Raw genomic sequence first — 13,167 nt, 5'->3', positions numbered from 1 at the left:
ATTGTGCTGCGGGGTGGGGTGGGGAGTGACTTGATTTGACCTTTGGGTTGCAATTGTAAAGAGGCAGAAAAGCATTTCTGTTGCAGTGGAAGTCTATTGGGAGGCCCATGAGTAGGTCTGGAAGGCCCAGCCTCGACCTCTAAGAGGTTGTTACCACGAGGCGAAATAGGCCTTCCCTGGGGATTCATTTCAGCTGTAGACACCTAATTCTGTGAATCAGAAGTAATAATAAGAGCTATTTTTTTTAAGCCCCTAAAATGTGCCAGATGTTCACCAAGACATCACCAGGTAGATGGTTTTCCCATTTCACAGAGGAGGTCATGGAACTTCATTGATACAGAGAGACTTGCCTGAGGTTCCTACAGCCAATGGCAGAGCCAGTCCAGATTCAAGCTCATGTGTCTCTCCTTAAACTCCATCCTTTTTCCACAGAGAAGGCACCCTGCCTCCTGATCCTGAAGCTTTCTCACCTGATGACATCAATGAGTAAGTGTCAGGTGACCCCATTTGGGGTTACAGTGTATACCAGAATTAAAAATGGGCTTTATTTTTAAATATTACATACACCAGATTATAGGAAACTAGATGTTGTCCAAGAGGAACTAGTTTAAATTGGAATCCTGATTCTCTGGAAAGTACTAAGAGCTTTCATTTAATTATTTATGTATATGAAGTTCTTTAGCCATCTTTTCTCATGCTACCAGAAACGTGGTAGATAAGGCCAGAAACCAAAGACAGATCCTGGAATAAACTGCTTGACTTGAGCCCTGATTTGTCTGGGAAAGTCTGGCATTCCCTTTCTTTCTTCCTGTGAATGACAAGACCCCTCCTCTTACTGCTGATGGTATGTGGGCATGGCCGTATCGATATTTATGCCATGTAAGCCCCTGGTTCTAAGTTCAGAAACCATTTCATTCTTCATGCTGAGCACTTTCGGGGTTGCTCTCTGGTCCATGGGACTAGCTGCAAAGATGAGTGATGGGGGCCCATTCAACTCCACCATCACAAAGGAAGTTTGTACCCTGGGATGAAATACAACTACCTGCTCAGATTACCTTTTCTTGCATACTGTAATGGTTATTGCTATTATAATTTGGAAGATTTAAAAAACATTCAGAAAACAAACCTGAGAGTGATTGATTTTGCTGCCCCTAAGACACCGAGTTAGGAATTGAAAGCAGACCATTGTGATTTATATCTGCTCGACCCCAAGGAAGGACATCTGTTGGATCATTTTAAAGGGAATTTTGGCAACTTCAGGAGTGTGACGTGGGTTGTCTGCATTCCCCTGGGCTCTGCAATTGAGTAGAAGAGGCCAGGCCTGTGATTGCTGTTCAAACGGATTTAACAGGAAAATTCGTTGCATCTAGCCAGATCTTTTGGGTCAATATTACTCTTTTTCTTAAATCTTTAATTTGCAAATTGTTCATTGCAAAAGTTAAGTAAAAACATCCCCTCCCCAACTCCACACCATACCAGTGGTGACCACTGATAACTCATCCCAGGCTAAGGGAGGGTGGGCTACCTTGAACTCAGTACCACTAAGACTGCACCCAATGGGGGAAGACAATTACCGCTCCACCGAAAAAAATCAAAACAAGGTGTTGTTACTAGAAGAAAGGAAGCCCGGATGCCAGGCAGCCCAGAGCCAAAAAATGTCCACCATATGCAGAAGTCAAAGCTCAGTAGAAAGAGTAAAGCCAACCTCTACCTTTTGACATACAGTGGGAATACACACTGTCAATCTTCCTTATTTCCCAATGAATATCTATAATCAAAACTCACATGTACATCTGGTAATCTTTGCTGATACTTAAAATTTTCTTACGTGAATCCAAGGGGAGAAGGGAAGTGAGTGCCTGACAGAATTGTGGAGGGGGAAGGGGGAGCATTGTTGGAAGAGAACAGGAAAACCAGATACATCAACATTATGAATAGAGATTCTCCTGGATCCCTGGCCCCATCATGGCTGCCATCATGGTTGCACCAGGATGTGCCATATTAAACCTCATAGGTGACAGGACCTGTTCTGGGTGCTAAAGATACAGAGACAATTTTTGCCAACACTCCCCTGCCTCTGAGACCCTCTAACTGGGGAGAGGGAAGCATGGGAGAGGGAAGGTGGGTAACCACTGCACAAATAACCATAGTCCCAGAGTGCTAAGTGCTTTCGTAGAGGAAGGTACAAAGCGCTCTGAGAGCAGAGAATAGGGAGTGATGAATTATTCCTGGGGAGGAGAAGTTTTCCAAACTGAGGGGTGGAGGAAGGCTGGAGGTCCAGAGGTCAAGAGTAGCATTGACCTTGCCTAAAGCATGAGCCCAAGTGTGCTGGGGAAATGGTGAGGCTCTGGGCACCCCTGCCTTCTCTCCTCCTGTTTTTATCCTCCCACCCCTGATAGTTCAATTATTTTGTTACAAAATCTGAATTCTCAAAGAACTACTCTGAACTCCTGTGATGGAAAAAGTAGAAGGACTGATTCCCATATTCAGCTGATTTGAGTAAACCCCTAACGACCATGCTTTCGTTTTTCCATCTTGTCTCTATAGAGTTGGGGAAAGATTTCGAAGGCTATCTGCCTGTAAGTCCATCCATCAAGTGGCTTTGGTGGCATGTGAAATGGCATTTCTTTATTGAAATCCCCACACACTGAACAGTAACATATTGGGACAGGCTGTCTTATACCAATTTCCCATCTCCCCGGGGAAGAGAAACATCCTGTAAGGAGGTCATTTTGAGATGGTCCCAGAGTGTGACTCACTGGAGGGAAATGCCAAAAGCTTTGGGGCAAAAATAAACAAAAGTGAAAAAAATACATCAATTCTATCCAAAAAAAAAAGACTGGGAGTGGTGTTGCACTGGAAAATTGAAGCTGATCTTGGGCAGGACAGAGGGAATAGTGGAGAGGGATTTTGTTTAGTAAATTGTTTGTTCAGGGTAAAGTTTCACCAGCATATACTTTCCTGGGTAGCGCTGTGAGGGACAGAGGGAAAGGGATCTCTAATAAGACACGGCTCCCTCGAATGAGCTCCTTCTACCCCTGAAAAATCTTAACATTTGTTAGCCTAGAACCTAACAGGTTCTAAGAATATTTAAGAGTTCTAGTTCTAAGGTCTTTAAGAGTTCTAGTTTCTTATGCACTGAGAGATGTAGTTCTCTTTTGGCCTCTTAAATAAACCGAACTCCATGTAGCTTTGCTTCTAGATCATATTCTTCCCTTGCTGGGTGGTCAGAGAGTAAAAAAGATGCACCAGCCCAGGGAGCATGTGATTTTGAACCCCAATTCCAAATTTTCTGGGATTTTCAACTCCTTAGTGGAATTTTTTTGGCTTAAGTAGAGTAAAAGGACTTGTTAGTCACATATTCAATTTGGAAACATTACAAAGACAAGAAAAAGAATTCAATAAACTTGAGTTATTAGCATACACCCAGTTATGAAAACTGGAATTGGGTCGTTTAAAAACACTAGTGCCAATCATTAAAGAAATGCAAGTTAAAACCACAATGAGATATCACCTCACACTGGTCAGAATGGCCATCATCAAAAAGTCTACAAACAGTAAACGCTGGAGAGGGTGTGGAGAAAAGGGAACCCTCCTGCACTGTTGGTGGGAATGTAAATTATTATTATTATTATTTCCTGCTTCTCACTCCACACAAATCCCTGAATTCCCAACAGAGGTACCATGAAATAAAAGCAAGAGATCAGATCTAGAGAGATAGGGGAGGCATGCTTGGAAAAGACCAAAAGGAGGTAAATAGGGGCGGGTCCTGAACCACCAGGGCAGCACGTGGTGCCCTCCCCAGAGAGTGAGATGGATTTTAGGGTCCCCCTTTCTCCCCTGCTCCCCTTGTCGATGCAACAGTGGCCTGGAAGGCCCAAGTACCACCGGTCTTCATGATGAGCTCTTTCTCCCCTCTGCCCAAAGCCACCGAGTAAAGAAAACAACTTGGTATTAGGAGTGGAGGGCAGGTGATGATGGGCTTCCCTGGGGACAGATGTTCAACACTGGGAAAGACAGCAGAGGAGTTGGGAATGTTGGCAATGAATAGTTGCTACTTTTCCATGTTTATGATGTTGAAGGATTCTGGCATCTTAATAAATTCCCCAAAACAAATTCCTAATGAAAGGCATAACAATATGTAAAGAAGAGAAAACGGTCTAGCAGAAAACGAAGAGAGTGATAAAACTAATATACGCCTCAAAATGGATATACAATGTCAAGGCTATTCCTTCTCACACCTTCCTGAATAGTTTTCATAAAACCACTATAAAAGGATTCTATATTTATTGGAGAGAAAACTGCATGGGTCTGCCCTGCTGTTCCTCAGGAGTTGACTGTATGTTCACCAGAGCAGTTGTTTCAAACTGTGCCTGGGCTCAAGTTCCAAATGACACACTGACTGCTCTCCTTACCCTCAGCGAGTGGCCTTGCCTCCTAGTCTACTGAGACGATCAAAAAGATCCGACACTGGATCCCTGTTTTCCTCCTTCACCCCAACATGCTGCTGCAACATCACTGCCCATATTCCCTTTCTACCATGGCAAAGTCATGACCTCTCTTCAGAGCCTCTCACCCACAACTCCAACTTTCCGGATGGAAACTCAGATTTAACGTGTCCAGACTGGTCCTCTCTCCCTCCAAACCAGAAGCTCCTCTTAGTTTTTTCTTTGTCTGCTGAGAACACACCCATTCTTGCAATCACCATCCTTCTCCTGCCTTTCTCTCCGATTCAACCAGTGGTCAAATCCTGTTTACTCTACTTCAGCAATGTCTTTTGCATCTCTGTTCTCCTTTTCCCTTGAGGAAGAGAACTTCAATTCAACAATATTTATTGAGTGCCCACTATGTGACAGGCACTGTTCTAGATGGACAGAGATACAGCAATGAGCAAGCCTGAAGACCTCTCCTCCAAGGCATTACATTTTGGTGGCAGGTCAGTGTTCAAGTGCACACATACCTACAGAGATACATATTGACAAATGCCATAAAGAAAATCAAAGCACGACGCGGAATCCGGTGTGGTGGGAGGTGAGGGCATGATTACATCGGGTGGTCCGGAAAGCCCTCCTGATGTGCTGACATCCGAGCTGGGTCTGAAGGAAGGACAGGAGGGAGCCTTGCCCATACCTGAGAGAGTATACTACCAACACTGCAGGACCAGCTGGGAGTCCTGGGCCTGTGAAGGGAATAAAAGCTCAGGATCTCATCCTGGAGGAGGGGCCGGTGCTGTCAGACTCACGGAGGCAGTAGTTCAAGGTAAAGCCCTGGAACGTGCTCAGCTTTGCTCCCTCCGCCGGGTGCCACGCACTGTGTGTGCTCAGGAAGTATTTAACTGAAGGGGGGGGGGTGTCCAAGCATCAAGCACCGCTATTTATGCCACGTTGAGAAGTAATAGATAACACATAAAAATACGAATAAATATAGGATGTAAAAATGATCCATAAGCTCGTAGCCCAGATATAATGAATTTTAAACTTTTAATACTAGTCCTTCTAGTCATTTATTATCTGTAGATCCTATTTCTTTTTGCATTTGAGACAACAGTATGTCCTGTTGTCTTCACTTAATCCTACTGCGATTTTTAATATCATCCACTAACTCACCGAAGATACTTAAGTGATACTTAAGTGTATCTCTAACCGGTTTCAGCAGCTTGGACAAAGTGGTCACAAAGCGACTGATTCTTTCTTAAGGGCCACAGGAGGTGCTCAGAAGCCAGTGAATCTTATGAGGAGGGGGATCTACGGGCCACCAAACCTGTAGACTGAGACAGAGTGACAGCATGGATCTCCTGGCTGCGGGATGCCCGCTGCTCTCTAATACAGGGAATGCCCCGGCTTCCCTGTGCAGAGGGTGTGGTCATCATTAGCGAGATGGTGCCTGTGACTTCTCCCCCTGTCCCTCTGGTCTTGAGGCATTGGAACATTTCCTAGAGGGTCATTTTGTTCTTCTTGGGTCTCTGTTTTACCTCTAGTAACTGCTCCCACCTGTTCCTAATGCTCTCGCTGGATAAATGATTCAGCTCAATTCAGTGTCTACAACTTGTGGCTTCCTAAAAGACCAGACCATTTTGTAACACAAGGAAGCATAGCTCAAACCAAGTCAAAACACCTAAGAGAAAATGTATTTATTTTCAATGTCCAGGATTATAAACTCTTCAGCTATTTAAATAAACATGTGCATGGGTTAAAAAAAAAAATCAGAAAGGACTTAACAGAAATCAAGCCTAAGCTCTTCTCTGATGCAGCCTCCTATCCTTCCATCTGCTTTCAGGAGAGCTCTTTCTGGAAGAACTGTAGGACCTGTGCTGAGGTGTCCTCTTAGCCCCCAGAGAAATATAATGTGTGTGTTCATGGCCCAAAAGGAAGACACCATTAAGTTTGAGTAGAGTAAATGCAGATTTTTACAGGCGAATCAACATTGTTATAGCTTGAGGATGTTTTGGGCTGGTTGCTGAAGCCACTTTTTTGCTCATGAGCAACAAATTAATTTATTCAAGACTTGCATTACTAAACAAATTAATTTATTCAAGACTTGCATTACTAAAAAACTAAGGCAGGACAAAATTAATGAGAAATTTAAGAAAAGAAAATCACAGCCACCAACAAACAACCCTAAGTTTGGCTGAGATGATTAGAGCCAGATGGAGGGGGGAGCCCAGGTGACCAGATGGTTGGGACGTGTCTAAGGACAGAAGCGGCTATACATCAGCCAGCACAGTCCCAAACCTTCAAATCACTTGCAGTAGCAGAGAAGTATTTCCTATCTTCCTCTTTCTCTTCCTCTTTCCTTTTTCAGCAATGGGGACGTTCAAGGTTGGAGCTCTTTTAAATGAGAAGGCACAGTGGGATGGAGCTGGGTACCAAAACTGAGGAGCGGGGTGGGTGGAGTAGAGCAAAGCATCTAGGACTTTAGTCATGATCACTCTCCCAAAATTCTGGATTTCAAAATAAGACTCCCTTCTCAGAGATAATAAAAGGTACATTTGGCTGCTCTAAGGCTGTCCTACAATCAATTCCTGGTGGGTTGTTAGACATTTTAAGCTTAACCAGACCTGTACAGATCCTCCGTCTAATTCTATCATGTGGCTTCTAATGCCTTCGTATGTAGCCTCTGGCAACAAAGCCATTTTCCAATTGCTAATATCCTCTCCCTTCAGCACTCATCCTGCCAGAATCATTTACAGCTCCATGTCTGAACCTCCCCAGAAAAGAGACTTTTTTCTCTTCAGCGAGATAGTTTCCGGAAAACAACCCTTTGCACGGGACAAATGAATATAGAAGTTCTGTTCATTACAATTAGCACAACAGTGAAGAAGTTCAGGGACCTCAGTGCTACATAAAGGAAAAGAATGTCGCAGAAGTTCTTTATGTAGTATTTTTAAATTAATGATTCTTATCACATTTGCGACTTCACCCATTTAGTGAAGAACACTAGTTTGTTCATCATATCAACGCTTTGTTAATGTTTCAATTCACTCCAGAAGCCCTTACGAGAAGCTTGCGTGAGCTCTATAAAGACAGGGACTTTGGTCTCTTGTGTTCAACCCCGTACTCATACAGCTTCTAATAGAGTAGCTGGCACTTCACAAGTGTTCATTAATATTTACTGTTGAATGAACCAAGGTATTTTCTAATGGGAAACTGAAAGTCTGTCCATCATTTGATTTGTGGTGTTTTGTGTGAAACAGAAGTGTTTATCTATCTTGGGGTTAAGAAGGGAAATTCTAGTTTCACTCTTAGGAAGCAACAAGGCTCTGAAAATAGATTTTTATCTAGCTTTCTTTAAAATTTCGATCTACCACTAGGTATTTAGAAAGTCAACCCTTTCTTCCATTACAAATAAAAATTCCATCTTCTGTCATAGCAGTGCTCCTTTGTCAGCTACAAGCTAAGCCCTGTCTGTAATAACAACATATTCCTCACCCTATGTTATGCCTAACAAGAGGATTCTAGGCTCGGGTAGAAGGGACAGACTTCAAATTACATATGCTAAGATGACATTTTCTCAATTCTCTTCGTCTCTGGGGAAACAAAACAAAAGTAGAATGTACAGTCCCAAAATACTCCATGTTGTTTTATTTTTAATCTTTCTTAGCTATTTGATGCAGCGGTTGAGGATTTGAGAAAATACAGAATTTCCACCTCTTCTTTTCACTGTTAGAAGAAAGCTGATTTAATAGAACTCTAACAACTGTTGGCCAAATCCCAGATGAAGCTGTGCAGTGATTCTGAAGTGACTCTTTAAAAGTCTCTCTTATTTATAATGAAATTATAAACTAAAATCTAGACTGCTGTAGAATCTTTTCCCAGAAAGAAAAATCTGTTCCAAATGTGCTGACGGCTAAAGAGAAAACCAGTGGTGCTCCTGACAGGAAAACTGGGCTGGGATGAAAGAGGCAGAACTGAATCCTTTGACTGAAATTCAGATGGAGATCTAAGAGTTTTCTGGGTTTTCTTCGAATGTGAGCATAGGGAATACATACCAGCAAGAGGTAAAACCAATTCGTGTTGATGTCAGACCTGGTACTTCTAATAGCACCTTCCTCTGCTTCACAACTTGCATGTGGAATTCTCATGAAAAGAAAAGCACATGCATTAAGAGATCTCCAATGGGCCGTTGAGGATTTGCGGATGGAATTTCCATGTTCCTCCTGTTTTGATAGTTTTAAAACCAATTACCATGAAATGTGGATGTGATCCAGTTGTGGACTTAGCCTGTGGATGTGGCTATCGAGAAAATGAGCATATCAATGGACGATTTATCTTGGATAACTGCTGTTTAATCTATTAAATGTTCAGTATAAACTATTTTGTTAACTGTAGTAGAAGCGATCGTAAATCACTGTTATGTGTGATTATTACTGAAATATAAAAAACTAAAAATTTTCCTTTTCATGCATGCCTTATCATGTTTTTGGACTATTTGGAAATATAATTAATGCATATCTTCTCAGATTCAGCCTCATAAACAGGAAATGTGATTTAACAGCATTTAAGCTTCTGAGAGTTAAATGGACCTGGCTGTTTATTTCTCCCTGCATTAGCTGGGTTATTAGAAGTGTATTTTGTTAATCTGACTGACAATGAGGTTGACAGTATAACAGCATTACCACCAAAAGCAGCTTCGATTGTTGCCTTTAATTAGAATTTTCATACCATAGCAGCTTAGATTTGCCAGGGATTCTTGCTTTAAAGGGATTATGTTGAAGATTATGAAAGTAGAACCCTCGTGGAAAAAGCCTCGATATTCATCTTAGGAACTGCAGCCCCACATCCCTATTGGCCAAGTTGCTTGTGAATGTTTGAAGATTCCTGTCACACTATAAGTTGCTGTGAAAGTGTAGAGCAGCTAAAGAAAAATCCTCCCAAGGAAAAGGCTGATTGGGAGTTGGCATGGCAACTGTCCACAGGACCCAACCTTTCCCATTTTAGAAAATTCAAATAAATCTAAGAGCTGGAAGTAGAATGCCAGAATGATCTGAATACCTAAAAGATGAGAAGATAGCAGAAGTGCTGTTTAATTAAAGAAGATACAATCAGAAAACAGAGTAGAAGGATGGTGTTAGCAAAGAGCTAAAGAGGCCTTCATTCTCTCGTCTAGCGGAAGCAGAATATCAGATGGCTGAGATGGGGACTGAGGCAGCCTCGCGGGGACGAGGGCATTGTGCTGGGCTGGGCAGCCTTCCAGCCCCGAGGTGGACCAAGGGGACAGGCCGCACAGGTGGAATTAGAGCACTGCCCACAAATCAATTAAAGTATTTTATAATTAAGGGAAAATGGTTTCTAAGGAGCACTGCCTCCAGGAAAGGGATTTGGAGTAAGACCAATAATAAAATTAACTGGACCTCGATCTGAGCCACAACGCTATGTGGCGGTGTTAGCTGTGTCATCAGCTTCTTTCTCAAGAGAAAACCTGAGCCCCATTCGCATGAAGGCATGTAGGGCTCTTCCCAGACTGCCAATCAGATGGCACATTCAGATGACATTAATCATAAGGGCAGAGGCACTACTAAAACTTCTCCCCACACCCCATTAACATATTCAAAATGTGATATAAGATCCAGCCTCAAGGTGCTTGAAATTCATTTGGAAGAGATAAGACTAGGATATATGTGGACAGTACCTTAGAATATTTATTAAGCAATAAATAGCTAGCTGCAGGTGGACACTCTCTAGATTCTACAGTCTAGTTGAATCTCATAACAGCCATTTAGATCCCTGCATAAGAACTTTAGCAGGTATCGTTCCAGATTGAGGAAGAGACAAACATTGCCAAATATATGCCTTGACGATACTTTCCTAAAATGGAAATGTCTTTATTGCCCTTACTGATTAAGAAAGAAGATTGAGAGCAACTTAAGTATCCATTATCTGGGTCTTCTTATATAAATATGATGCACTGTTTTTTCTTTTTTTAAGCTAGAGAATGAGGAAGCTGACTTTGTTCTGATACAGAAAGACCTCTGTAGCACTCGGTGTCCAAACAGGAGAGTAGAAACCACTATATATATTTCAAGCAGAGAAGGTTGCAGTGTAGGGAACTGGTTAAAAACTGCTGGAAGGGGTAGGAGCAGAGAAAGGAGGCAGCTGTAACCTAAAGAATGGGAAGCTGCCACTGTCCCTCGGCTGGATCCTATGAGTGGCTACTTACTGCCAGTGTTGCTGATACCACCCCCAGGCTTGTGGAGCTTGTAGCACAAGCAGTCAAGCCTAGCTGCACAATCCTGCTGCCGCCAGTAGCCGGGGAAATGATTAATCTCTTTCTCTCACACAGGGACCTACTACCTAGGCCTCCCACTGGAAGAACCTAACATGAAATTGGCCAGATGAGTGAGTCTGGAAAGGGGGATGGAGAGTATCTAGAAGGATGAATTCGGACCTAACAGCCAAGAGACACAATCTGGTATATCCATTCTTTTGCTACTCAGATCCACACATTCCATTGTATCCATCCAACGTCATACTTCCGCGTCATATAAATGAACGTAGGCTCACTCTGTCCCCAAAAGGGGGGTAACACAGAGTGGCACCGCTAGAAGGAGGCAGCCTCAGCCACTGTATTGAGCTGTGGGTGATGTCGGTTCTTCTCTTTTAGTCACCATAGCACCTTGGATATTCCTTAACCTAAAGACTAAATTGTAAATTTAACCACCAACGACACTCAGTGTTATGCTTAACAAGCAAAGAAGAAAACGCAGAGTTGCACAAGTTCTTGTTTTGGTAACTGGTAACAAAACTAGTTGATTGATAATGATAATAGTTGAATAATAATCGTTAATGAGCTTCTTCCAGTGTCTAACCCATGTTCCATTTGCCTTTAACCAACACTTCAGTTGTTTGGGGTTCCTTCCTGGCAAGATGATCTAAACCTTCCTTTCTAAGGAGTGTGACTATTCCAATAACGTTTCTTTCCACAATGGAAAGAGTTCAATGTAATAAACTTGCTACTAGGTGGCTGGCTGGCCCCCCTGGGGAATGATGCTGCATCAGGGCTCAGCGCTAGTCTCTGCTGTCAGCAGCTTAGGTCTCCAGCAGTGACAACAGCCAGAGCAGCCTTGTGGAGGGGAAGTCCATATTGTTGAGCCCACACGTGACTTGGCTTCCTGCCACAATGGCCACATCCTACGTGAGCCTACTGAGCAAGCCTCAGGGTGGCTGGGAAAGGGGCTGCCTGACATCCACAAAATGGGCATCCCGTCCAATTGGTTACTGAGAGCCTCATTCCGGATGCCCTACGGAGAGCATTCACATAGGAGGGTGCCCATATTTAGAGATTCATCTGCAAACGTCTTCCTCAGACTCGTGTGCCACCAGTATACCAAACCCCTAGTCACCCACGAATTGGCATATACCCCTACTCTGGCCATCTCTCCATCCAGACAAAGTGGACAACTGCTCAGGGTTCGGCCTTGAGAGAGCTTCTCTTACCGCATTCCTGCTTTGGGCCATGATGCTTCTACAGTCCACCTCTATCTGATGCCTTCAAATTGTAAGGGACCATCTGCGAACCTGGTCCAAACAGTTTCTTCCTCCACCATCGGTCAATCCCAAAGGGACAAAGGTGTGGGTTGAGGGAGACTTACAGTGCAGCAAGAGGAGATGCTATGGGAGTAGGAGCTGCCTGCACATTCAGGACCTGCTCGACTCCAGCCTGGTGTACACTACCTACACTGGACGACAATTGCTGCTGTGTACGCCAGCCGTATGGCTTGGTAGATCAGTGTGTTGCTGCAAAACAAATTATCCCCAAACTCAGCAACAAGCATTCATTATCTCTCATGGTTTCTGAGAGTCAGGGATCCGGGAATAGCTTAGTTAGAAAGATCTGGCTCGGGGGTCTCTCACGAGGTTGCAGTTAAGCGTCAGCCAGTGCTTTACTCACCTCGAGGCTTACCTAGACATGCTGTCGGCCAGGGATTCTCAAGTGACAGCAGTTTTGCTCCCCCTAGGATATCTGGCGATGTCTGTAGAGATTTCTGGATGTCACAACCGGACGTAGAGGCCAGGGATGCTGCTAAACAACATCCTACAATTTGCAGATAGCCTCCCACATTGAAGAATTATTTGTCCCCCAAATGTCAACACTGCTGATGCTGAGAAACGCTGCTAGGGAGGCTTTTTTTGCTCTGGTCCCCACACAAAACTTGGCAGCTTTGTGGATTACTCAAATGTTGTTTTGAACAATACACTCAGAAAGAGGCTATGTTATCTCAAAAATCAAGAGATAGAGAACACTGTAGCTCTTTCTCAATGGTAGGTGATACAAAGTATAGCAATTTGCCCTTCTATTTGGAGAGGAAATGCCAACATTTCTCAGACCCCTGGACCCCTTAGAAACGTCACTGAGGTAGTAGGCCTTTGACTTTTCTTGGCATTTCTCTCCCACCCTCTGGCCTACATATGTCTTATTAAGGCATCGAGAGTATGTGCTGCTTCCTGCTCACCGTGTCAATAATGTAATATATTAGCATGGTGTTCTGGGGAATATCACGATGATCAAGGCCCCTGCAGACTAGATGTTGTCAGACAGCGGAAGAGTCACAGAGGTCTGAGGTAAGACAGGGAGGGTGTTTTGCTGATCCTGCTAATTGGGAGCAAACTCCATCTGGGGATCGTTGCTAATTTGGTGTTGAGGGAAAAAAGCAACTGCCAGATCAATGCT

At 43.5% G+C, this 13,167-nt stretch overlaps 1 long non-coding RNA gene across 4 annotated transcripts; it reads right to left on the bottom strand.

Annotated features, from left to right (window-relative positions):
* Window positions 1-344: 344 nt before the first annotated feature.
* LOC114901473 lies at window positions 345-13,163 on the bottom strand. Of its 4 annotated transcripts, none has more exons than XR_003795153.1 (4): window positions 12,388-13,163; window positions 8,489-8,576; window positions 1,127-1,295; window positions 345-470 (listed from the first exon to the last, which is right to left on the bottom strand). It is a non-coding gene; the product is annotated as an uncharacterized LOC114901473 (long non-coding RNA). The 4 variants fall into 4 exon arrangements; XR_003795154.1 differs by having other exon boundaries at window positions 12,400-13,163; XR_003795156.1 differs by lacking the exon at window positions 8,489-8,576.
* Between the last annotated feature and the right edge of the window lie 4 nt (window positions 13,164-13,167).

The sequence above is a fragment of the Monodon monoceros genome, unplaced genomic scaffold, assembly GCF_005190385.1.
Source record: "Monodon monoceros isolate NGI ecotype Baffin Bay Population unplaced genomic scaffold, NGI_Narwhal_1 Super_Scaffold_2, whole genome shotgun sequence".
Taxonomy (NCBI): Eukaryota; Metazoa; Chordata; class Mammalia; order Artiodactyla; family Monodontidae; genus Monodon; species Monodon monoceros.
Note: the sequence above shows the minus strand (reverse complement) of the source record. Positions and strands in the feature narration are given on the sequence as shown.